At 43.4% G+C, this 25,534-nt stretch overlaps 1 protein-coding gene and 1 pseudogene across 2 annotated transcripts in view; one reads left to right on the forward strand and one right to left on the reverse strand.

Annotated features, from left to right (window-relative positions):
• Positions 1-15,611, forward strand: part of LOC145465106 (uncharacterized) — a 28,566-nt pseudogene extending 12,955 nt beyond the window's left edge. Inside the window, exons 6-13 of the transcript XR_014041516.1 lie at positions 1,355-1,558; positions 1,951-2,094; positions 2,582-2,932; positions 4,207-4,252; positions 10,946-11,332; positions 11,861-12,064; positions 12,862-13,005; positions 13,498-15,611. The product of XR_014041516.1 is annotated as an uncharacterized LOC145465106 (transcript). The remainder of the gene's footprint in view (positions 1-1,354; positions 1,559-1,950; positions 2,095-2,581; positions 2,933-4,206; positions 4,253-10,945; positions 11,333-11,860; positions 12,065-12,861; positions 13,006-13,497) is intronic.
• LOC145465995 (thiamine-triphosphatase-like) overlaps positions 1-25,534 on the reverse strand; it is a 295,791-nt gene that overhangs the window by 117,282 nt on the left and 152,975 nt on the right. The window lies entirely within an intron of this gene.

The raw sequence follows: 25,534 nt of genomic DNA on the forward strand, positions 1-25,534 counted from the left end.
TGACGGACTGACGGACTGACGGACTGACGGACTGACGGGCTGACGGGCTGACTGACTGACTGACTGACTGACTGACTGACCAAATTCTTAAAGAGCTAAATGTATCTTCTATTACCAGTTTGTCTAGCGATACCAATAAACCATTGACTATTCTTCGATAGCCAACTCAATATTCGAAAATTACTCTTAATTTCGGCATGAGTGCCCAAAACGGTTGGTTTAAACGGCTAGCGCTTGGCTTGCGAGAGACAAATCATCGTTTTTTCCTCGGGAATGAGTACCGGGACACAACATTTTTTTTTGTTTAGTTTGCATGCAGAGATCACCTTCCTTCTATACAGTGAAGGTTATATTCTATACAGTGAAAATTATCACGGAAAATGAGAGCATAGCTAGCACTCGTAAAAGATAATATGTGGGGCCCCAGAACACTGCGTGCTTGGAGGTATTAAATCCCTGTCGACTAAATATGAGTGCCTTTATCGTGAAACGTACATCAAATTGCTCCTTGACATTGATGTAACACACCATTGTTGTACAGTAAAAACCCGCATAAAAGAACAAGTGGATTAAGAACACTCAGGCGGAAATTTGGTTAAAAAGGTACCATATACATAAGAACACATTCAGCCTGAAAGATGAAAATTGTTCTCATATAAATTTGGTTGCCAGTTAGATTAGAATAACCTACTAGGGTACAGTATTAAGTACAGTACTGAGTAGATCAATATATGTGTTATCCATTAATTAATTAAAATGTTGTGCTTGCACATTGATTTCATCTGTTGGTAGTCTATGCAGTATTTAAGAACACCTTAAGAACATTTTCAGGCTGATTTTGCAGAAAACACCTGATATATAAAAGAACAAAATCAGCCTGAAACCCTAAAACACGTATTCTTTTATGCGGGTTTTTGCTGTATTTCTCGCTTAACTTTGTCTCTATTTTTCTGCTCCTCTTCACTCTGAAAGCGTAAGGTGAATGGTTCAAATATAAACGTTTCTGAAAACGTTTCAGATAATTTCAGGAATTGTGGAGTTTATTGAAGGTCCTCCTGCTCCTAAACGAATACGGGGACCCCCCTTTTTTATTTCAAATTTTAGTTTCTCTTGATATAATATAAGCAGCCAACAGGTGAAGTTTCAAAAAGTAGTGAGTTCTATTTCGATGCAATTAACTTTATAAGGTGAGATGGATCTATAATGTCTATTAAAACAACCAGTGCACCTTCCTCGTCTCTTAGTTTAAGTGTCATTAAAAGGTTTACCATGTGCTATTTGCTCCGTGTACTTACCCATGTATTCAATTTTTATCATGTAACTCCGCTGACTCGAAATGTTTTATACCTGGCAGGCGTTGCTGTTTGCAGCATGGGTGTGTATCATAAAGTACTTTGACATGGCCATTTTTAAAATCCAGCCCCCAGCAGAAGATTCTAAAGCCGATTTCTTTAAAGGAATCACAATCTTTTCCTGGGTGATGGTCATCCTCTTGGCCTTGACGTTTGTGCTAAGTTTTGACAAGCTTTGTAGTCGATCATCTCCCTGGACTCTGACGGTACGTCATGGAACAGTCTGAGATAGAGCGGTTTTCAATTAAGTGTCGAAAGTAATAAGGCAGCTACTTTGGGTTGGTTTTACTACGGTTTAAGATTAGCTGAGTAGTCTAATTGATACGTGATTGACTTGGTTTTGGTTTTATGACACTCAATTGAAAACTGCTCTCAGTATCTTGTCACAGTTAAAACTGGTTGAACCAGCTGAAAAATGCTTTAACTTTGAACCGTCAACCAAGGCATCTCAGATAATCAAAAATCTTTCAATTAATTTAAAGCCTGGAAAAATCTTTCGATAAAACGGAGAAGAATAATTCGAAACATTTGAGTCTGAAAATAATCCAACCGTACAATTTTCTTTCTATTTAATATCGGTTTTTTCCATTGTTTGCAGACACTGCTTATCCACTTCTTCTTGTCCGTTTTATTGATCGCTTGCTGTGGAAACATGACATCACACGCCATCGACTATGGAAAGGCGTACAAGAATGTGTACAAGACATACAAGCCCAACGTGTTAGCCCTTCTGTTTGGGCTGGTAAGTAGAATTCAATTGTACTGTTACAATGGCCTATTCAGTTGTAAATTGTAACTTTGCCTCATCAGCACTGGTCAAGAAGCCATGGGACGGCCTCTCCTATATGGTCCTTTAAAAAAAAAAATCAGATTTATTTATTTAACGCAAAGAGTCTTACTTATTTATATATTTATTTATTTATTTTACATATTTATTTATAGAACGTAATTCATTTATTTAACGTAAATAGTCGACTACGTATTCTTTCCAGTTTTCAGCAGGAAATTCCTCAAAGACAGTTCACCTAACTGGGTTGCTATTCTTCTATTCAAGAACTCTTTTTGGACAAAAATGCATGGAAATTAACAAAGCCTCCGTCCCAACTAATTCCCTTACCCTGTAGCACCTGTCGGAACAATTACTCTTTTCTTTGATTAAGAGAAATACTTACTTGATCACAGTTACTCAGAGTTTTAAAAATGTCCGCTCATTCTTGGTGTTTTGACAGGGGTTCGGTTACATTTCCTGGATAATTTTCATTGTGGACATCTACCTTCTTTACAAGTTGTACAGGCAGCAAAGGGTTGAGGAGGTTGGTCACCCACAGCAAGCAGGCCAGCCAGGCGTCATCCAACAGCCCGCTGTGGTTATTGTTCCACAAGGCGCGAAACAGCAAGTCTACCAACCGCCTACACATCCGGGACAGCAGCCAGTACAATATCCGGGACAACAGCCTGTCCTGATGGGAATGCCTCCGCCGGCTTACCGTCAACAGCTTCCACAAGGAGAGACCCAGAAATAAAATATCACATTGCATGCTGCCGAATTATGCGAAATCCGCCATATGCGTTAAAATCTAGTTCTATTATAACTTAAAAGCATCCAGTGTATAGAAACGATGCCGTAAAAGAGAAATTAATTTTCAGCTTTTAACATTTTTACAACCCGCATCATACAGATCAACAACAGATAGTCACTCAAAGCACTATGGCTGCCACACCATGACAAATATTGTCATTATATATATATGCCAATGCTGTGCAAATGTTGGAGCATTTGACGTTTGTAGGAAGAATAGCTCAGCTGCTTTGTAAATCGGAACAATACGTTAAGAGAAGTTTTGGTAAATGTTGTGTATTGCATCAGTGTGATTAGTTATATGAAGTTCTTTTGCCTTCAGATCTGCAAGTGGTTAGTATACAGAGTTTTGCTTTAATTAAACAAAAAGAAAGCAGGGTACAAACATTGATTAGCATCCGATGGAACCTGTAGAAAGAAACTTGAGATGCGGCTCTATTGGGCTAAGGAGACGTCTCGTCTCTGATAGCACAGTTTAACTTTGAATGAATGATTAATATTCTTAGCGTAGCTTTTGCAGAAATCATCGATTTTATCTAATTTATTTTGTTGGATTTTTGCAAGTAGTTTTCTTGTAGTTTTATTTTACTCAGAAAATTTAGATTAAACCTGTGAAGGAGACGAATCTGGTCGAAGCCCGATTTAATTTTTTGACCCCTAAAAGAGACCATTTTAAACAGAGCAGATAATTACGGGCATCGAATACGCTCATCAGTACATAATTTTTAAAAGTTGCTTGTATAATTGATCTAAAACACCAACATAACATGACAGTTAGTTCTGAATTCCTCCGAGCGATCAGAGAAGTTAAAATTATGCCAATTAAAGGAGAGGAGAGGGGAATATGACTGTACTTCTCGCCGCTAGATCGTTCTTCGTTCGTGTGTTCGTGTCGTAAGCTAAGGAAAAGTCTAGTTTCTTTAATTATTCTTTTTTAATAGCTCCCTTAGTTGAAAAACATCAGCGTCCTTTTGCATATTAAAATTAATTGATTATCTGAGCTTAGTTACGTGATTAATCACACCATCAAACTAAGTTTCCTATGATAGTTATTTTATAGCAAGTGTTATTTCAATATGGTCAGGGGTTCATATGGAATAGTATCCTTCTGGACTTCAAATTGACAAAGTTATTTTGCTTTCAAACTTTTTTTAGTGGAAAGGATACTGGGAACATTTTTATATATTATTGCTTTTAAAATAAGTAGAACTATTAGCCATTGCTGTTATATTCAAACAAGCTCTGTTTACCAGTGTTTTTCCTGCATTTTGTCAGTCATGTTTCAAATGATATCGGGTACTTCCAGAATCATTGGGTTGGGGTGTGCGGCCCGCTTCCCAAAACCCTTACCATATTTATGACCAAAGTTTGCGACTTTCTCTACCCTGTTTATGACCTTTCCAAAACTTTGAAACCCTACTTTTGACCGTTGCGGCTGGCACAGTTGCCCTAAACATAATTTATGAAGGACTTTTGTTGATGGTCTTACGGATATTGATGAAAAAAAATAGCTTCTTCTAAAAAATTCAAGACTAGACAGGCAAAGCCATGCCCTGTTTATGACCTAAACGGCCAAAATCAATACCCTATTTATGACCAAAACGGGCGAAAAATCATACCCTTTGGGGCTGCACATCCTATATAGGCCATATAAGGGAGTACCACCCCCCTGGGAGGATGTAGCTAGGCTGAGCAAGCTATGATGAGATGCGTGTTGTAACGGTTTTACCAAGAAACATGAAGAGGCTTCTGACTTTGATGTCTCGTTTTTTAGCGCATTAGCTGACAGCAAGGCAACACTTTCAAGTATAATTTGATCCGTAACTCAAACCCGGAGGGAGTACTCCCAGAAAAATCGGGTGGGGGTGTGCGGCCCACTTCCCAAAACCCTTACGCTATTTATGACCAAAATCTGCGATATTCCCTACCCTATTTATTACCTGACCAAATATTCGAAACCCTATTTACCCTGTTTCAGACCTGCGTTATGATAAGTTCCCTAGTTCAGACCAATCTTAAATTACCGTAAACATAATTTTTGACGGGCTTTTGTTGATTTTCTTTTCGATAATGACGAAAAAGTGGCTTCTTTTCAAAAACATACCCATATCAAGGCTAGAGTGCAAAAACCATACCCTAGTTATGACCAAAATGACCAAAATCAGCTAAAATCGATACCCTGTTTTTGACCAAAACAGCTGAAAAACCATATCCTTTGGGGCCGCACGTACCTATATAGCCCATGTAAGGGAGTACCCTCCCCCTCCCCCGGAAGCTCAAACTGCAAAGTACAGTAAACCTGTCATCTCGAAAAGTCTTCTGCTCGGCCGAACGTTCTCAAAAAGAATTCAACAGGCGAAATAATCCCGAAATAAGGTAAGAATATTACATCAGTGGCATTGCAAGCAATGACTTTCTCAAGCGAATTGAAAACATTTACACCTCTAATGGCCCTTGTTACGAAACTAATGTTTCGAGACCACAGCGATTTGCTAGGCTGTATCATTTATAATTCGAAGTAACTCTGGGTGTCTTGAAAACCAGAATAGCGAATAGCGAATAGTCGCGAATAGCGAATAGCGAATGGTCCCGAATAGTGCGAATAGCGGCGAACAGTCACGAAAAGTGGCGAAAAGTGATGAATAGTCCTCAATAGTCACCGCTTTAGATCTAATATCCTGCGTTAATTAATTATCCAAATAAGCAACAGAATTTCAGTGAATTTATTACCTTTTCTTCTCCGGACTCCGGCTAAGGCTGTCCATCGCCGACATTAAGAAAACAGAAAACACAAGGATAACCTAATAAAGACGTATTTAGGCTTTTGCAGCGGTTAACACAGAAGAAATTACGTTTAGAAACACCCTTTGTCCTGATAAGCGTAGTGCTTTTTAGCGGGAAAATCCCATCCTAAGTTGCTACGAGGTTGACTGCGAGATACTGGGTACCCTATTTGCTACTATTTGCCACTATTTGCCACTATTTGCCACTATTTGCCACTATTCGCCACTATTCGAGACTGTTCGCCACTATTCGCACTATTCGTACTATTCGCTGATCGCTATTCGCGACTATTCCAGACACCCAAGGAACATTCGTTTCTGGCGAGTACTAGATGAAGGATTCGACAAATACCGGCAGCGTTGCTCGCCTCGCCGCGCAACGCTGCCAGTTTGTGTCGAATCCATCTACTACCGAGGCGTGCCGCGCGCGTCCGCAAAGTTAAGCCTTCGCGGTGTGAAAACAATTTTTTGTGCACCGAAATTTCAGTCAATTAAACACGCCGCAGGGCCCGGTGTAAGATGGCCACCATCTACGATCAACGCACCCACGAGAAACTAACAAGCGATTTTATCGAAAGGAGGGTCGAGGTCGACGAATCTCTCGTAGACATAGAGGCCCGTTTGGAAGAGCTAGAAGCTTGTGACAAAATTTTAAGAAGTTTTGCTGCTTTTGGAGCGGGGTTTTTGGCTGCAAGGCTAGCTATCGGTATAACGAGGCTTGCCTTCGGTCTAGACAAAAAAAGCAATTTAAGATTCGCGCTACTTGTCTATAACAAAATGGGCCGCGGTAGAAAAGGGGTGGTTGAACAGAGCAAAATGAAGCCAAAAAACCGCCAACAAAAACAGAGAAGATGCAGACATGTTGTAGTGGAATGGCATAAAAAAGCCTGTTGATAAAAAACCTCCATTATTTTTACAATCTGATTTTGTAGACGCGATGAAACAGATGAACCCACAAGAGGTCGCCAATATTCTCTTGTCAAAACAAACAGGCAAAGTTACTCGAGCATAAAATTCCTGAGCGCCCAAGAAAATCAGCGCTGGAGTTTGATTTTTTATCTTTTGAAATTTTGTTTTTAGGGCGCAAAGGAATGCAGGCTGTTAGGGCGCACAGGTATGCGATCTATTGTTTTACACGCGCATACCTATTGTTACTTCACGTAAAAAAATAACAGGCGCGTGATATTCGTCTTTCCGTAGCAACCAACATTTAATTACTGCGACGATCTCGCGTGTAATATCGCGAACGTTTATCTGTCACTCAGGCGTGAAATATTTATTCACAAGACACGCAATCAAGTGAACACTGACAATCATGTTTTTATAATATGCAAATGAAATCGATAATTCGAACCGGCGGCAAGATCGGTTACTTTTTTTTTCTATATTCGGCTTCAACGTTGCCGCGGATATTTTTCTCCAGTTCGTCAACATCAACAAGCTTTCCGCTTGACGGTTGGCGAGGCAGCTTGGCTCGGACTTGTTCTTTCCGGACGTTGTACTGCTGAAACTCGGAAAGAATGATGTCAAACTCGTGGGCAGACACGGCGTTGTTATTCAAAGCTTTGGATAATAGTCTGCTGACTGTGTCACGTTTGGCGACGGCGAGCGTGGTAATGTCTTGATGCTTTTTAATTTTTGCCTCAAGTTTCCTGCTGGCGATTAGGGACTTTAAGCAGCGGGAACGCGGACGGTGACGGGGACGCCGAAACCTGTGAGAAGGCTGGGGAGAGAAGGCCGTTGTGGCGGTGTCACAGTGATTTGGGTATCCCCGTGTTTTGGGTACCCCCGTACCCAAATCCCTAGTGTTTTGGGTATCCCCAGTAGGGATACCCAAAACACTGAAAGTGTTAAATACCACAGACTGGGGCAAGTGAAATCATGCATAATTCTGCTCAAAAACCATTTATATTCTTACGAAGCTTTGTCTCAATAAGTAAAAGCTTTCTTAATCTTGATATAAACACAGAACGTCGCTGAAAATAGTCGCAATTTATAACAGACTGTCCGATCCTAGTCCGCATTTATAACGACATACAAAACCGTATTCACGCGCCAAAGCTCCCTGTATGAATATGCGCTTAGTGCCTATCGATAATCCCTGAAATGCACGTCATTTTAAACAAGAAAGGCGCATTCTAAACCTCGGATAGTTCGGCCATTGAATAACATCAATATGCGAGCGGGCACACTGAGATACGGCCGTCACGCAACATGCCGGTCTCAAGCTGTGACTGACCTCTGTGTATGTTGCCTGTCTGAAATAAACTTTGTCTCAGACTTGTTTATTTATCGCTCTTTCCTTGATTATCTCTCCTATTACTTCCCTTTGCAATGTGCCTGCTTCTTATTGTTTCTTTAATTTAGGGTAGCCAAATCTAAAAGGCAAAGCAAACTTACAAAGACGAAAGTAATTCTAATGAGGAAAGGACTAGATCGAAATGCTGCAATGTAAGGGATACCCAAATCCCTAGTGATATGGGTATCCCCTTGCAATATGTTTATTTCTTATCGTTTCTTTAATTCAGGGTAGCCAAATCAACAGAAGATGAAAAAGCAAAGAAAACTTGCGAATACGAAAGTCATTCCAATGAGGAAAGGTCTAGAAATGCTAAAACGTAAGGGATACCCAAATCCCTAGTGATATGGGTATCCCCTTGCAATATGTTTATTTCTTATCGTTTCTTTAATTCAGGGTAGCCAAATCGACCGAAGATAAAAAGGCAAAGCAAACTTGCAAAGACGAAAGTCATTCCAATGTGGAAAGGACTAGAAATGCTAAAACTTAAGGGATACCCAAATCCCTAGTGATATGGGTATCCCCTTCCAATATGTTTATTTGACATCGTTTATTTAATTCAGGGTAGCCAAATCGACCGAAGATAAAAAAAAAAAAGCAAAGCAAAATACAAAGACGAAAATTCCAATGAGGAACGAGGACTAGATCGAAATGCTGAAATGTAAGGGATACCCAAATCCCTAGTGATATGGGGTATCCCCTTCTCGAGTGTTTGTTTGGGGTACCCAAAACTCAGGGATACCCAAATCACTGTGACACCTGCGGGAATTCACAAACATTAGGGACTTTAAACAGCGGGAACGCGGACGGCGACGGGGACGCCGAAACCTGTGAGAAGGCTGGGGAGAGAACGCCGTTGTGGCGGCAATTCGCAAACATTACTTAAGCAGCACCGTCCGAAACCGCGGTTTCCGCACTGTCAAGCTTATTGACATTATTCGTCCTCTGTTTATCAGGATGAACAAGGGTGACTTCATTGAAAGAAGTTCGCAATCAACTCCTGATAATCACGATGAAGGTGTGTTAAACGATGACGAACTTCTACTCTTGTACGATTTAAACCGGTCGAATGATCTCGACCAACGCTATGATTCCTTTCCTGATTTTAACTTCGATGGTTTGAAGACGACTGCCGGTCCGAATTTCGCTTCCACAAACGCAACTTGCCCCTTCTCGCTGAGCTGTGCAATGAAGTAAATGAACTTATTATCAGCAGAAGTTTAATCAGACTGGCGCGACAGATCAGTGTGCCGACTGATAAAGATCTAGGTAAACCACTGATCTTACGACTGAAAATGGAAACAGCTACGCAAGTTTTAATGGTGTCTACCCTTTTAAATGTGTTAGAATTTCACCATAATGAGCCATTTGACATTTGAGTACTTCTTGAAAGGAAAAATTTCGATTGAAATTCGTGTAAGTTGTCTTTATTTACATGAGCTTTCAAAAAGATATTTCACGGTACTCACATGTTCGCCGACCGGCTTGAGTGCAATTCAGATTTCTCGACGTTTCTTTAAAATGAAATATGTCACATAACAAGAGAAGACAAGCATTAAAGTTCCTCGAAATTAGTAACACGTTTTCAGACAACGCGAAATGAGCTTCACTCACGTCGGGCCCGAACGCAGAACGTCAACTTGTTTCCCACCAGTCATGCGCAGTGGACCTTTTGGCTTTTCCCTGATCTCATGGCGTTCCCGTCGCCGTCCGAGTTGTCTTTGTTTAAAGTCCCTAATATTCAACTGCAAACAGGAGTGAAACAGGGAGAAAAAGAATTGGGAGGAGTGTGACAACAGGGCAGTGGTGGCATTGGCAAAATCTTTTTTGTTGTACTGTTCCATGAAATTGAGTCAAAACTCTTGAATTAGTGGCGGCCGGGATGGTCAAAAGAAGAGATCTGTGTCTATCCGTCCAATTATTAACTGTTTAATTAAGTTTACTACATGCATTCTCAAGTCACGGACACGTTTAGCCCGCGTAGCTGGCGGGATTCGCGTGAGAGTGGGTTCGGCATAGGGCTTGCCACAAGTTGCTCGGCAACTTTTTAGCAACTTTTCGTATTTCGAGCAACTTTTTTGTTTCCAGCATGTTTTTGCATTCTAAGCAATTTCTAGTTTTCTAGATATCGGAGCAGCTTTTGTTGCTTTAATTGGCCATGCTTCCACATTTCCATACTTTCCAATGTTTCAGTAGACAATTTGTGAATTTCTTTAATTTTTAAAAAAAAAAAAATTTTAATTTTTTTAAAGAATTATTTTAATTTTTTTTTTAAAGTTAAAAAAAAAAATACAAAATTTTGATATTGATGCGTAGAATTTAATCATACGTATTGCGAACAAATTTTTTTAACGACGCTGGTTACGATGCAAAATTGCACAAGAATGCTTAGAAATGTTACTTTTGTTGTACAGATTGCATAATTTTGCATCAGACCAAATAAAAGAAGAGAGAGAAAAAAAAAGGTTTTGCTTTTTTTGGCAACTTTTGAGCAACTTTCGTCGCGAAGAACAACTTTTGACTTTTTTTGGAGCAACGTTTGAGCAACTTTTTGAGAAATTTCGGGCAACTTTTTGGGAAATCTCGAGCAACATGTGGCAAGCCCTAGTTTTGCATGCCGACAAAGTAAAACAAAAGCATACACACGCGAAGCAGTCCCGCCAGACACATTGATTTACATTGGAAGGTCCGATCCAGAAAGGTGCACAACCGAGACGTTTTGATTGATTGATTCGTAAGTCCGAATTAAAACACTACACATTGTACTTTGTGCACGGTCAAGCACAAGAATGGAAAACAAAAACATAAAACAAACAAGTTCTATAATTTTAAACTCTATGGTGCGTTATACAAGTAGCCTATTTGGTTTGGATAGATACAACTTTTGTAATCTGAATATGTTCGTACAAGTTCACATTTTCTTTAATCTCAGATGGAAGGTGACAGTCCAGCTCAACTTCCAGTTGCCCAATCAACTCAAGTCCAAGCTCCTCCTGGTCAGCCAGTGATATCTCAACAACAAGTCCTTCCCGGACAACCAATCATGTACCAGATGCAGCCCGGCCAACAACCACCGGTTTTTGTTCAGGCTCCTGCCGATCAGCCAGCCACTACAGCAGATGGGCAGCCTATTCAGTATTATTATGTCCCTTTGACGCAACCAATGCAACCGGGTCAACAGGGACAACCAGTACAACCGGTGCAACCGGTTTACGTTCAACAAGTACAACCTCAACAACAGGCTGGACAGGGTCTGGGTCTCACTATTGACACAGATTTTCTCAAGAGCCCTCTGTGCTACATTAAAATAGCAGAATTTGTGAGTATCGCATTTCCCTCTACGTTCGAGTAGAGAAAATAAGAAGACAAGCACGGAAAGTCCTAACTTCAAGGACTCCTCGCATAATCCAACTTGACCTGAGAACTTGCGGGCGAGAAGACGGTTAACTAGAAAACTAGTGATTGGATGATGATTGGATGATTGGTTATTTTTGTGTCTTGTGATTTAAACAACAACAGCCTCATTTTTGCGTGCCGTTTCGAATTTATTTAAAAAATGACTTTCTCCGCAGCTCAAATTTAACATCTTTTATAAACTCACTTGCATTATCATAGCTAAGATGGATCGGCTCGCTTATGTACAGTGCACGTATGAGATACCAAAAGCAGTACCTCCGATCCGATGCCGTTTCCCTCATCTTCTTTCTTTACCTCTCGCCCATCTTGAAAACTCTACGATCGCGGTATGAGCAGAGCAACAAACTCGTCTTAGGCCAATTTGCCAACTCAGTGAAAATGTCTGCAGTCATTTCTTTCAAGTCATTTGTTGAAACATCCGGTTTTGCAGGTTGTGCTGCTCGGCGCATGGGCAAGTATCCTCAGGTACTTTGATGATCTAGAAGACTTTCTACCAGTGGATGATAAAAAAGCTAGCTTCTTCAAAGGCATCACAATTTTCTGTTGGGTCATGGTCATCCTCTACTTGATAATACATACGTTGAGCTTCCCTAAGATTTGCAATTGCAAACGACCGTCCCTGTTCACTTTAACGGTAAGTCAAAAAAAATGTGCAAATAATTTCTAAATTTTAGATACTGATATTCGTCAGGGTTAACACACTTCCCTTTCGTTGTTGACCCATTCACCCGTCAGTAATTGACAACCTCATTCCCAGGGTCTCTCATGTAAGGCGGAAAGATGACAGACCATGGGTACGAGGTTGACTAATTGATTGTAGCCGATCGGTGAATTTACACTACGAGTTATTTTCTAATAGTGGTGTAAATCCATAATTACTCGAGCTCTCATAGGATTATTCATTTACTATATGACTGAGAAAATTACTAATTATTTGAAATTGAATTGTTTTAATTTTTATGCATATAGTAATGATAAGTATTATTTTGTTGTAGAAAAGAATTTTTTCAGGATCTAACTGAAAACTTCTGCTGTGAGTGGAGCTTCGTCACTAAATTTTTTTTTTATGACTACTGTATCTTTTTCTTAATTATTATTATGCACGCGCAAGTGTTAATTTGCACGGCAGTGTAAATTCAAATTATCGATAAATTTTCCCCTTCTGTGGCAACCACAATGAAGCTATTTTCTCAGTGAGGATAATGAAAGGTACTCTCTCTTGGTCATATGCAAGTTGCACTTGTCTTGCACTTCGAGGAATACGCGGGGAACCAGAAAAAAGGAGGGCTAAGGGGCGAAGAATACCCGTTCGTACTTAACCACCCGCTGATTTGTTTATTTCTCTCTTCACTGCACATGCTAAGACGTTAATCACTAATTATTATTATTATTTTTTTTGTATTTCACAGTCTTTTTTTGCTTTGTTTGCAGACACTGCTTATCCAATTCTTCTTGTCCGTTTTATTGAACGTTTGCTGTGCAATCATGACATTTCATGCTATCCACTATGGAGGGGCGTACAAGGATGTGTACAAGACATACAAGCCCAACGTGTTAGCCCTTCGGATTGGGCTGGTAAGTAGAATTCAATTTTACTGTTATAATGGCCTGTTCAGTTGCAAATTGTAACTTTGCCTGTTCAGCATTGGTTAAGAAGCCACGGGACGGCCTCTCCTATATTGTCTTTCAAAAAAAAAACCAGGTTTATTTATTTAACGTAAAGAGTCTGATCTATTTATTTATTTATTTATTTTACATATTTATTTAGTGAACGTAATTTATTTATTTAACGTAAATAGCCGACTGCGTATTCTTTCCAGTTTTCAGCAGGAAATTCCTCAAAGACAGTTCACCTAACTGGGTTGCTATTCTTCTATTCAAGAACTCTTTTTGGACAAAAATGCATGGAAATTAATCAAAGCCTTCGTCCCATGGCCCAACTAATTCCCTTACCCTGTACCACCTGTCGGAACAATCACTCTTTTCTTTGATTAAGAGAAATACTTACTTGATGACAGCTATTCAGAGTTTTAAACTGATGTCCGTTCATTCTTGGTGTTTTGACAGGGGTTCGGTTACATTTCCTGGATAATTTTCATTGTGGACATCTACCTTCTTTACAAGTTGTACAGACAGCAAAGGGTAGAGGAAGTTTGTCACCCACAGCAAGCAGGCCAGCCAGGTGTCGTCCAACAGCCCGCTGTGGTTTTTGTCCCACAAGGCGCGACACAGCAAGTCTACCAACCGCTTACATATCCGGGACAGCAGCCAGTTCAATATCCGGGACAACAGCCTCTCCTGATGGGAATGCCTCCGCCGGCTTACACTCAACAGCTTCCACAAGGAGAGACCCAGAAATAAAATATAACATTGCCTGCTGCCGAATTATGCGAAATCCGCCATATGCGGTGAGATCTAGTTATATTATAACTTAAAAGCATCCGGTGTATAGAAACAATGCCGTAAAAGAGAACTTAATTTTCAGCTTTTAGCATTTTTACAACCCGTATCATACAGGTCAGCAACAGGTAGTCACTTTAAAGCACAATGGCTGTTATACCATAACAAATATTGTCATTACATATTGTCATTACATATACATGCCAATGCTGCACAAATGTTGGTCAATGTTGGAACATTTGACGTTTGTAAGCAGAATAGCTCAGTTGCTTTACAAATCGGAACAATACGTGAAGAGAAGTTTTGGTAAATATAATGCATTACATCAGTGTGATTAGTTATATGAAGTTCTTTTGCTTTCAGATCCGCAAGTGGTTAGTATACAGAGTTTTGCTTTAATTAAACAAAAAGAAAGCAGGCTACAAACACTGATTAGCATCCGATGGAACCTGTAGAAAGAAACTTGAGAAGCGGCTCTATTGGGCTAAGGGGACGTCTCGTCTTTGATAGCACAGTCTAACTTTGAATGAATGATTAATATTCTTAGCGTAGCTTTTGTAGAAATCATCAATTTTATCAGGAGCCAAAATCGGGGACGGAGACCGTTAACGCGCGCCATTTCTAGTATTGGGGCTGTCCCTCTGATATGGGACAACTTTTCTATTTTTAGAACAAATTGCGCCATCCCGTGCGGCACACGCGCGTTCATGCTGCGAGGATTTTTGCGGATGTAGCGCGGGGAAATGGCGTCCGAAATTCCCGAAATGTTTGATGCTTTTGGCCCACAAATCAATACTTTCATGTCTGTTGGAATTTCGCTTCAGTGTTTACGTCGTAAGTTGTTCCAGTTTGAGTGAAGTAAGACAGTGTCTAATTTAGTTATGTGCTGCTTTATATCACTAACCAAGTTGTTTTCCGCAGCTTCTTTTACAAGGGCTCCACATTACTCCACTCTAAGTTTCACATATGTTGAAGATTAACAGTTTCTCCAAAACACAGCAAAACACTAGTTGGAAATATTTGGATATAGCAGCGTTTCAGGGCTTCAAAGTTTCTCTCCTCTTGCCACACGCTTGCGAGGATTTTACCAGAGTCTATCTCGACCGAACAGTAAAAAAAAAAAAATTGCAAGTTTGCGTTTCGCCTGAATTGTAAGCAACGCTTGATGTTTTATCAAGGCCCAATAAGCGACAATAAAGTTTAAGTCTGTAGATGCTGCTCACTTTTGTTTTGTAAAAATCCAATAAATTGACTGTTGTCGATGAAGAACGATGAATAAGAGCACCCGCCGATGCGTGTTTTGTACAGTCAGTAAAACATGACAAATTGGACTTCCCCACTTTCGAGTGAAGACGTACCTCGAACTCATGTATCTCTAGTTTTTAAATATGTTTAAGGTTGATAAATGTTTAAGAACATATTAAAAGCTTAGCTGAAAATATGTGAATACAGCAGAAATATAGTAAATGGTTTGAACCCAGGAGTATCAGTAGTTCGTATAGTGTGATCGTCCGGGTGAGGGTAGTTCTGAAAAGAACTGTTGTTGGTGACTGACGTTTCGACAACCTGAGCGGAAGTCATCTTCTGAGTCAAGTGAATAGTTTTATCAGTCGATGATGTTGTAAGTCTGGTTCGTTGAACATGAGTGGTCAGTTTAGTCATGGTGGTATTGGCTGAAAGACTCGTGTAAAGTTTGTCATCAGTCATTGGCGGGTTTCGATCCGTCTATTGTTAGTCAAATTGGTCGGCTTTCTTTCAGCTTTTTTTAATCAACTCGAATAGTCACGGTACTCTAATAAAGATTTCGATTTTGTTGGTTGAGTCATCAAAACTCCTTGCCTATTTTATTTTCCCAGTGTAAACTTTCACTATGTTAAAGCAACACTCATGATGTTAGTAGCCTTTTGGCGTTGGTGAAAATTGTTGCAGCATCTCGGCACAAAAGACAACGAAAGAAATCTTTGTCAAGATTTGTTGACAGTTGAAAACACCGGCTTGGACTTGAAAGTGCACGCGCTGCGCTATGCAAATGAGCTACTTGTACGCGTCAGACTTCCCTTTCAAAAACTTTTGCAAACTCGCCAAACAAACAGAAACAATAAGAAACTATCAAAACAGGGTTTGGTTATGATTACGCATTGTTTGGGAAACTCATAAATTAACTCGATACCAGAGTAAAGCGCTTTCTTACATAACTTTTCTTTATAAGACAAGCGCGAAAGCTTACGCGTACAACTAGCGCGAGCATTCATTCACAGCGCGAAATCGAAGTCATGTTTTCGACCTTGAAAAACTCACCTTTTCCATTAGCTCAGAGCATAAAACTGCATATAGGAGCCCTGGTTCTTATTCCCTGCCTTATTCCCTGCCATCGTTGTGAAAAATCTGCAAGAGAATCTCGTAACTCTCACCATTTGATCACGCAACGTGACAACATCCACGCGAGAGCTCCCGACATGTGTGTGGATCCGCGCGGATATATGACGTCAGGATGGCGCAATTTGTTCTAAAAACAGAAAAATTTTCCCATATCATAGGTGCACTCGGATCCCAAGACTTACGGTCTCCGTCCCCGATTATGGCTCCTGATCTACCCCAAACATCTGATCTCTTCCCGTTTAAAAAGTTTTTGGTTTTGTCAAGCAGATCGCAATGAATAAAATATGTCGTTGGAGGTGTAAGCCGTTTTATGTATGTTACATTTTTTTAAATTTCGCCCAATACCAAGCAACTGGGTTAAATCACGGTCAAGGGTAATTTGTTTTCCTCCAAAATTTTTGATTACAAGCTGGCCAACAGGGTGATTTGTTTCTGTTTCTAGTTTGGTATATTTATATTTTTTGAACAGGTTGTCTATTTCTTTTGCCAAGCTCTCTAAAGTGTAATGCCCTGGTGGGAGTCTATCAACTGATAAACCTTGAGTGTTATCGGGTTTACCCAAGGCCGCGCTCCCTTCTTTTTCAAGAGTATGCCAGCTATTGTACAAACTGCAAGAGAGGAGTCTGATGAAATTAACCTTCGGTAGCGGCTCCTCAAAGTGCGCAGTTTCCCCGTTGTTTTGCGCGACAATCGTAAGCACAACTCAACCATTTTATATTGTACAAATATAACATATTCAAAATGGATCCGTTCAAGGACTTTGGCAGATAGGCGCAAACGCCAGATACGAAAGCCAAAGAAGCCGCGGCCCAACAAAGCGCGTGGGCAGCATTCACAAAACAGTTCCCGAATGCTGATAAAACCTAATTCGTTGCACAAATCAATGTTGATGAAAAGCGGAATGTGTCAGCAGAAATGTTCTTCAAGGCAGGAAAAGGTTCCCTTCAAAGCGTGTTTGGTTCAGACAGGCGCTTTTGGAGTCAGAAAATGAAAGCCGCTCCTGGGCTGATAGACGTGGCGGGCTTTCCCTATCAATTGCCGCTAATTAAAACCAAAAAAGCGCTGTCAATTCCAGCCGTAGATTTTGCAAAAGCGGCCGAAGCCTTAAGAAAATCTTCAGTGGCCAGATAAACATCTACGTGACGCCCGACAGCTACTTCGTAACAAAATTCCGCGACATTTTCAAAAAAGCCTAGCTCAAACACACTGATGAGACAGAATCGAAAAATTGGCTGGGCGGCGCTAAAATGAAATATTGGCCTCAGCAACTCAACTTCGCTGTTTTCTGCGCGACACAAGCTTGTGGAATATCTCGCGAAATCTTTGACGGCGGAAAGTCTCTGCCGCCCCAAATAAGAGCCTTTTACCAATTCCACGTGTATTTCACGGTCAGGCGAATTCTGTATCAGATAGGCGGCATTCACAGCAAAAACGCTCTGTCCGGCGACCCGACATTCAACCAATTCGATAATCCTTATGACAAGGCCCCATACGACAGAATCTGCGATGAGTTCGGAATAGACCCCTCAAGTGACTTCCGTTTTAAACGTGGAATGAACCACGGCCTGGGGGTCGTGTACCTTTACATGTATGACATAGACAAGGAAGGGAAGGAAGAATGGACTCATTTTCCCGAGTACCATACTTTCGGCCCCAAACACATCGGCTACATCGAGCCAGACAATATTGCTTCCACCCAGTATGACTGGTTCGCCCCAAACACAGCCGCCGGTTTGACGCAGGCGGGCCTTTCGCGCATCAATCAGTCAATCGAAGCCTTTGTTCACTGCGTCTTGGGTGCGCAAGTCATCGTGCGCAGCAGTATTCTTGGAGAAGGAGGTTGAGCGAAAGAAACCCAGAGCGAGTTTCTGGTTTTGATGGAAGACGCGATCAGACAGCCACACCAGGCACAGAGCGGGCAAAGATACCAGCTGGCGGTGGATCAAGCGAAGGTCAGACGCAACCATGGCGGTGTGCCCTAGCGCGTGGCTAATGCCCGCTAAAATGAACATCAACACAGAAAGCACGGTTGGTTACAACAATAAGCTGAAACAGGCGGTTGCTGGAATGAAACTGTGGGTGAACAATGCCGTGAATCCAGGGACAAAAAAATTTTAAAAGCTTTTTGAAGTAACGCTGGATTATTTCCATTTTCGTTGCCGGGTGTATCGAGGCATTCAAAACATGAATATGATCGAATAGGGTATCAACAGTGCTGTCCCGGGTGGGCAGCCAGGCGGGCGGTTGGACATAAGCAGCCAGCTCGGCCGTCTCATGTTGCCCCGCTGTTGGCACGTCATCGTCCTCATCATCATCGGGCCAGACGGGGGCTTTGTACCACATGGTTTCATCGTAATCGCCTTCGCCATCGTCCTTCTTGGGTGGATAATAAGTATCATCGTCTCAGGGGTCATAATCACCATCTTCTGCCATGTTTAGTGTAGGAGCAGCTTTTTTAATTAGAGGCCCGTCACTTTTTGATATATTTTTCGGATAAAGACCACCGTGGCAAGAATCAGCAGCCAGGTGTGCTCGGCGAGATAGCTGACCACTTTCCCCGCTGTTTTGAAAAGGAAGTTCACAATCGAGCCAATCAGCTTGGGCAGCATGGAACCAAGCTGAGCGCCTATATCTTGAAGACCTTAATTTCCCAAAGCTTTGCCAGTGGCTTTCAAAGCTTTAGTAACCAAACTGACGACAGCCCCGATTGTGACTCCCGCGGCGAGAAGAACAGCCGTCACTCTCACACCATATTTTTGAAGATCTCTTTAATTCTTTCCGAGAGAGGCAGCGCCCTTTCTCTTTCCTCAACTTGAGTTTGCAAACGCGCGAGCTCCTCGTTTATTTCTGCCACTCTTTCTTCTGCCGCTTCTTTGTCGACCGGCGAGGAGCCTTCAGCTTGGATGATATCATGTTGCTGTTTTTTCACGCTGCAGCTCGCTTTCTCGCTCTTTAAAATCATTCAAAGGTTTTGTGCTGTTCAGCCTTTGCTACAAGACATTTGTTTCTCTTTCTTTTGCAGCGATTCTTGCTCTTTCTCTGGCAACCTTTGCTTGGGTTTTTTCTTTGCTTTTTTCCTTTTTCTTCAAGCGCGGCCACTTCTTTTTTTACCTTGTCATAATCGTTTTGATAATTTTTTAAAACCGATCCAACTTATTAATTTCTGATTGCATTTCAATAGTGGTGCCATGTTCTTCATGAATATCATCACGCTGTGCTTGAGCTCGCTCTAATTTTTTGTCTAAGCTCTTGCCTCTCTTGTTCTTTTTCGCCCTTTTCTGCAGCGAGGTCTTCGTCTGCTTTTAATTGTTTTTCAGATTCTATCGAGCTTTGGCGTGCTTCCCGGATGGTTGCGCGATCTTCAGCAATGATTTCTTCAGACCTTTCCCCCAGAGCTGTTGAATATTTGTCTGTGAAACTTTTTAGAAACCCTGAACCGTCCCTCTTAAAAATTTTGGTCTCATCCCCCTTTGGGTCCAAAACAACAATCTCAGTATCATTATCTTTTTTGCTGAAACTAATTGGGACTAATTTTCCGAAGTCTACCCTATAGAACCGTTTTTTGATGAAATCTCTGGCCTTTTGAAGCCTTGATAGTTTTTCTTCTGGAACTAACCAGTCGCCCAACAAGGGGGTTTCTTTATAAGAAGTGTCAGGCAGCCCGGTCTTTTGGTGTTGCCTCGTTTGCATTTCCGTTTCTTCGCCACTTTGCAATTGGCCAGGCTGGTAGGGGGTGGACGTCGCGCCAGGGGCATAGGGCTGCATTTTATTATTGACTTCTGTTTCGTCATCATCCTGGTCAAGCCGATGGTCAAAGACAGGATCCTCGTTACCAAAATCGCCGCCTTCTGCCATTGCAATATTGGAAAATAAACCCGGTTTGTTATACCTTCTTCGAAGAAGAAATGTCCGTGCCAGAGACCCTGCGCCCAACGCACACGCAAAAGACCTTGCGGGCCCCACGATGTCACACGCGTCACCTTCGAACGCACCGAAGCCATCCCCCGTGAGACCCTGTGTGTTTCAGCGCCCAAGCTGCATGAAAACGAGGTAATGCATTTAGTGCCTGGCTCGCTGGCGCTGCGCTTTGACATCGACCTGATTGGCGGGCACGCAAACAACTTCCTCGTTCAGAACGCCACGCGGGCGCTGGTGGACAAGCTGGTCGTGAGGTTTTCAGGCACCATCTTACAAGACACCATGGGGTACGACATCTACAAAACTTTCAAAGACCTTTTCCTTCCAGTTGAAAAGCGCGACAACATGGTGCCTGAGGGGATACAGAGCGAGGACTTATGCAAGATATGCTCAAAAGCAGGGGACAGGGAAACCTCGGGAGTCGACGCTGGAGACAAACTGAACGAGATCTACGGAACCAAGTACCGCATAAGGCTTGACCATCAGCTGCTGACAGACAACGGCGTTTTCTACCCCTAGGCCCTTTGCAATGATCTCGTATTTGAAGTCACCCTGGCGCCGGCTTCACAGTTGTTCAGAGGGTCACCACCAAGCTGGCGTACAAGCTGACCAACATCCAGCTCGAGTATGAAATGATCCGCAGCGAGACGCTCGCAGACGAGGCGCGCAGCGTGTACTCGTGCGGCAAAAAGGTCGCTTATGACCACGTGATGCGGTACAAAGTGGAGACCTTCATAAAAAACACAGTCACGCGGCTGAATATCAAAGTCAATCCCCCGAGAAGGTCAGTGAAAGGCATACTCCTTCTGTTGGTAGAGCCGTATAACGCGGGCACAAGGGACTCTGAAAAATACGTCTTCCCTGACATAAAAAAGTCAGCATCACCATCAACGGCTCGCCCAACATGCTGTACAACGACGGCCTCGAAAGCAAAGACATTTGGGCAGAAGCCAGCGGCTTCTTTGTGCAAGACCAAAATAAAACCGAACACATGACCCTGCAAAAGTTTTACACCGACAATAAGTTTGGGTTGCTCATTGATCTGCGTTCTATGGCAGATCGGAAAATGCACGGCAGCGGCACGCGCCTTGTGAACACAGCGGACGGCGTCCAGCTGGAAATCGAACGTACCACCACAGGCTCGGGCAACGTGAACTGCCATGTGTTCGTGATCTCTGAGTCCCAGTTTAACATCATGGACAGACAACTAGAATCTGTGCAGTATTGAATATGGACCCCGGCAATATTTCGTTCAACGCGCTCATCGTGGGGCCGACCAACTCGAGTAAGACGCAATTCCTCGTGAACCAGCTCTGTAGCCCTTTCTGCTTCCTCTCTGATGACTGTGCGGTCTCGAAAGACGCAAAGAGCGGACCGGGAAGCTGGTAAAGATCGGATTTTCCGCTCGCTACGCGGGCATCAGCGTGTGGGTGCTGACCCAGCAGCTCTCAAACATCGCGAAGCCTCTCCGAGAGAATGTGGCGGCGCTCGTGCTGTTTTACACGCCGTCGGTTCAGACCACGAAGAGCACGCCGGCGAGCTTTCCCAAGATGCCCTCAAGCAGCTGATTGCAAGGCTGAAAGTGCGCAAGTTCTCCCACCTGATGTTCTCTCTTCACCACCCTTTCGCAATTGAATTGAAAGAATAAAATTACAATATATACGATGGCTGAAGGAAATGATCCGGTGATGGCTGAAGTCATGAGCCTTCTGGAAGCTGAACCTGACTCGAAGAGTAATTCGCTGACCGACTCTTTGAGTCTGCCAGGGCCTGACATTCCAGCCTTCCGTGAAGAGCTTGCAATTCTGGTTTCTACAGGCAAAGCAAAACAGGCCATTGGCGTGCAGCTGACACAAGAGCACGTTAAGTGTTTGGAGGCTAAAGATGTTGAAAATTACTACGAAACGTACGAGACTTATGTGGGCGCCAAGACCACTGACACCTTTGCTGATATCTTTCTCTCGTTGTACACCAGGGCGGTTGGGAGGTTTGTGCAGATTAAAGACGTTGAAGCTCTGCAGGATGATCTCAAAAAAGATTACGTCATCACCAAAGAGTCGTCCACCCTTGTCGGAAGTCTTGCGTTGAGATGTGGGCGGCTGCTCATGGTAGCCAACACGGCACTGATCACAACGAAACATATCGATTTCAGTGTTGCTGAGCACTCCTCAGCAACTGCTGAACAATTGGTCAGCATTGCTGACTAATTTCTCAATAAAATATTTTGTTTAGTAAATATACGCATTGTCGGATTCCACAGACACGCAACCTGCGGCTGACTCTTCGAGTCAATTGTCTGCGGCCTCGCCCGACTCTGCGAGTCGGCAAACGCAGGTCACTGCAAAAATTCCACCCACGATACGGGCAAAAAACCCAAACCGAGTGGCTGCTCGCAAGGCTGTCGCTGAGAGAACAAGACTGGCTCGAGAGGCGCAGAAAAAAGCCGCATCTGAAGCAGCGGTCATAATAGCAAATAACAAGGAAACAAATGACACAAAAACGGCCGTGCCCGAGAGCGAAGACACGAACACCACAAGAAACGTTCTCACCACCGCACAATGGCTGAGTGTCATCAGCATTTTCGTTTCAATTATCGGGCTCTACTACAAACGTGAATAGACAAAAAGAGTTTTCAGCGCTTCCACAAGTGAAAGCAGCACCAGTCCACCGACTGCGACCTCTTCTCCGGTACAAGAAAGTGTTGGGAGACCTCCGGCTGCTGACTCGCAGAGTCGGGCGAGGCCGCAGCTAAAGCAGCCAATTCAAAGAAAAGGCCTCAGCGCTATGGATTGAAAAATCAATTAAACTTTCCTCTGCAACTTAAACAGATATGTCTGAAAACAAACTAGTGAAAACGATGATGGATGCGGCCGCTCTTATCGGCTTAGCCGCCGGCATCAGCTGGATTGCGAAAAAGGTGGTGAAAGAGACCTTCACCGTTGACCCTAGCGGCAGCGCCATGAACTATGCAAAATTCAAAGCTGTCCTGGCAGGCAACATTGCGTTAAAACAGTACATGGAAGACAAAAAGATCCTTCCGACCTCTGTTTAGAGAAAAGATATGCATGTTTTTAACGATGGCTAGCATTGTGATGATGGTCGAAGATGCTATTCTTAACGCCGCTGCTTTCACTGGCGGCAACTATCTCGCTAAATACTTGTCCGGCAAACAACGGAAATGCAGCGTTGGATGAAAAAAAACGGCAAGACAAAGCTCTTGAAGCTTATCAGGCCGCTATGGCCAAATACACGCGAGACTGCACGAAGCTTCTTGATTGGATTCAAACCAACAGAGAAATCAAAGAACAAGCGAATCAAAACTTCACGAACACCGATTAGGCGTTCAAACTCTATAACCAGGCCCACCCAGACAAGCAAGTCACGCCTCCCAAAGAACCTCAATTCGCTGACTCTTATCAACCCAGTGAGCTGCAGAAACAAGACGAGCTGGTTTTTGTGGGCGGCAACGCACTCGCGGTCGCCTATGCCGCTTTTCGTTTTCTTTAAACTTTCGCGGATGTAAAATAATGGACACCAAGCTCGCCAAAGTCTACTACAACCCCAAAGGCTACTGGAAAGGCATCGCTACCATCAAAAAATTAGCGGACGCCGCGAAAGTCCCTGAAGAAACCGCCAAGCAGTGGCTCATCAAACAAGCTCTCTGGCAGATCTATCTCCCCGCCTCGCGCTACATTCCTCGCGCCAAACTCGACGTATCGGCGCCTAACGAGGTCCACCAGGCGGACCTTCTTTTTCTGCCTCATGACAAGCTTCCTGTTGGCCGCAAAGTTTACAAATACGCGCTGACCGTTGTCGACGTCGTCAGCCGTTACAAAGAAGTTGAGCCTCTGACCTCCAAAGACTCTGCTGAGGTTGCGAAAGCTTTTCAGTCGATTTACAAGCGCAGCTCATTGACATGACCTCAGCTGCTGCAGGTGGGCCGTGGGCGCGAGTTCATGGGAGGCGTGACCAAAGAAATGGAAAACCACAAAAAAGCTATTCGTCGCGGGCGCCCACAAATTAACGGAGACCAAGCTATTGTGGAGCGTTTCAACCGCACGCTCGCCGAGCGCTTGTTTGAGCATCAGTATGCTGTAGAACTGCTCTTGCCTGCGGGCCAGCGGTCGACCGCGTAGATTAAAAGGCTCAACATAGTAGCACTTCGCGCAGAGCGCAATCATCCGGCTGCCTTCGCATTCGAGTTTGAACAGCCCAGGCGTGCGCCCGCTCCACTTGTCCTACGCCAGCTACTCGTGCTTTTTTGCCTCAAATTCTGCGCGCACTGACCTTGGCGAACGACGCCCTCAAGCCGCTCAGCAGAGATGGCGATATAATTGCTGTCCGTGTCCATCTGAATCAGCTCGAAGTCACGGCGGTCGAGGTACCGATCCAAGAAGTCGTAATAGAATTCTAGCATCCTCAGCTTGGCCAGCTGATACACCGCGATGCCGATCTGGAAAGGACGAGTGATCGTGATGCGCGCCTTCCTGCTTTCCAGCTCATAGGTTGGCCCGACCTCTTCCACATCGCGGAATTACGCGCTTTGCAGCGCTCTGTCCACTACCTTCTCATCTTTTGTGTACACCACTCATGTCTGCCGCTCTAGCGCTTTGATGAGCTTGCCGTACGCGCTGTTACCGAGCAGCTTGAATACCTCGGCCAGCAGAGCCTTGCTCTTGTCCACATCTCCAGTGTGGCGGGCTTCTGTAACCTGCTCCACGATCCAGGTGAAGATCTTCGTCGCCTCATAGTCGATCGTGCGGTGCACGGCTGTAATTACTGCGCCATGGGCAACATACCGGCGCAAGAGTTGCGCATATAGCAGCAGCTTTTGTGCTGACCACGCTCCCACCAGCTTTTTCCCGTCGCCTCTTTTTCTGCCGGTGCGGACCATGTAAACGTTCTTGTGTTGCGGCACTGCTTCGTCGGGAATCTGTTTGGTGAAGAAGATGGGAGGCATTTCTTCAAACTTCATCCACAGCTTTTTGGGGATTTCAATGTCGACTTCCGCGAATCCAAACCAGGTTGCGGCTTTCAGGCGTTCTGTCAACGCGGGCGCGGCTTTTGCTGGATAGTCCTAATGCACGACCTTTTCCTTTCCACAGGGCATGTCTCTCAACATTATCGACAGATAGAGCGCGTTGGCGTTGTAGCCGATGATGCGTTTGCAGATTTTCGGCTGTTTGAAGCAGTGCGGTCTAATGTGCGTGACGCCGGCTTTACGATACCGCGTGAACACCAGGCTTTGCCCACCCACCACGGCGTCTTTCAACATCCCATATGCTTCTTCACAAGGGCTGTGGAGGTCGGCGCCGCGCTCTATCGTGCCTCTCAGCAGGTAATGCAGGCTCACCCCTGGGAGGCTGACTGCATCTTTTAAGATGTCGATCCCTTTGGCTGTGTAAAA

The sequence above is a fragment of the Orbicella franksi genome, chromosome 13 (assembly GCF_964199315.1).
Source record: "Orbicella franksi chromosome 13, jaOrbFran1.1, whole genome shotgun sequence".
In the NCBI taxonomy this organism is placed as follows: domain Eukaryota; kingdom Metazoa; phylum Cnidaria; class Anthozoa; order Scleractinia; family Merulinidae; genus Orbicella; species Orbicella franksi.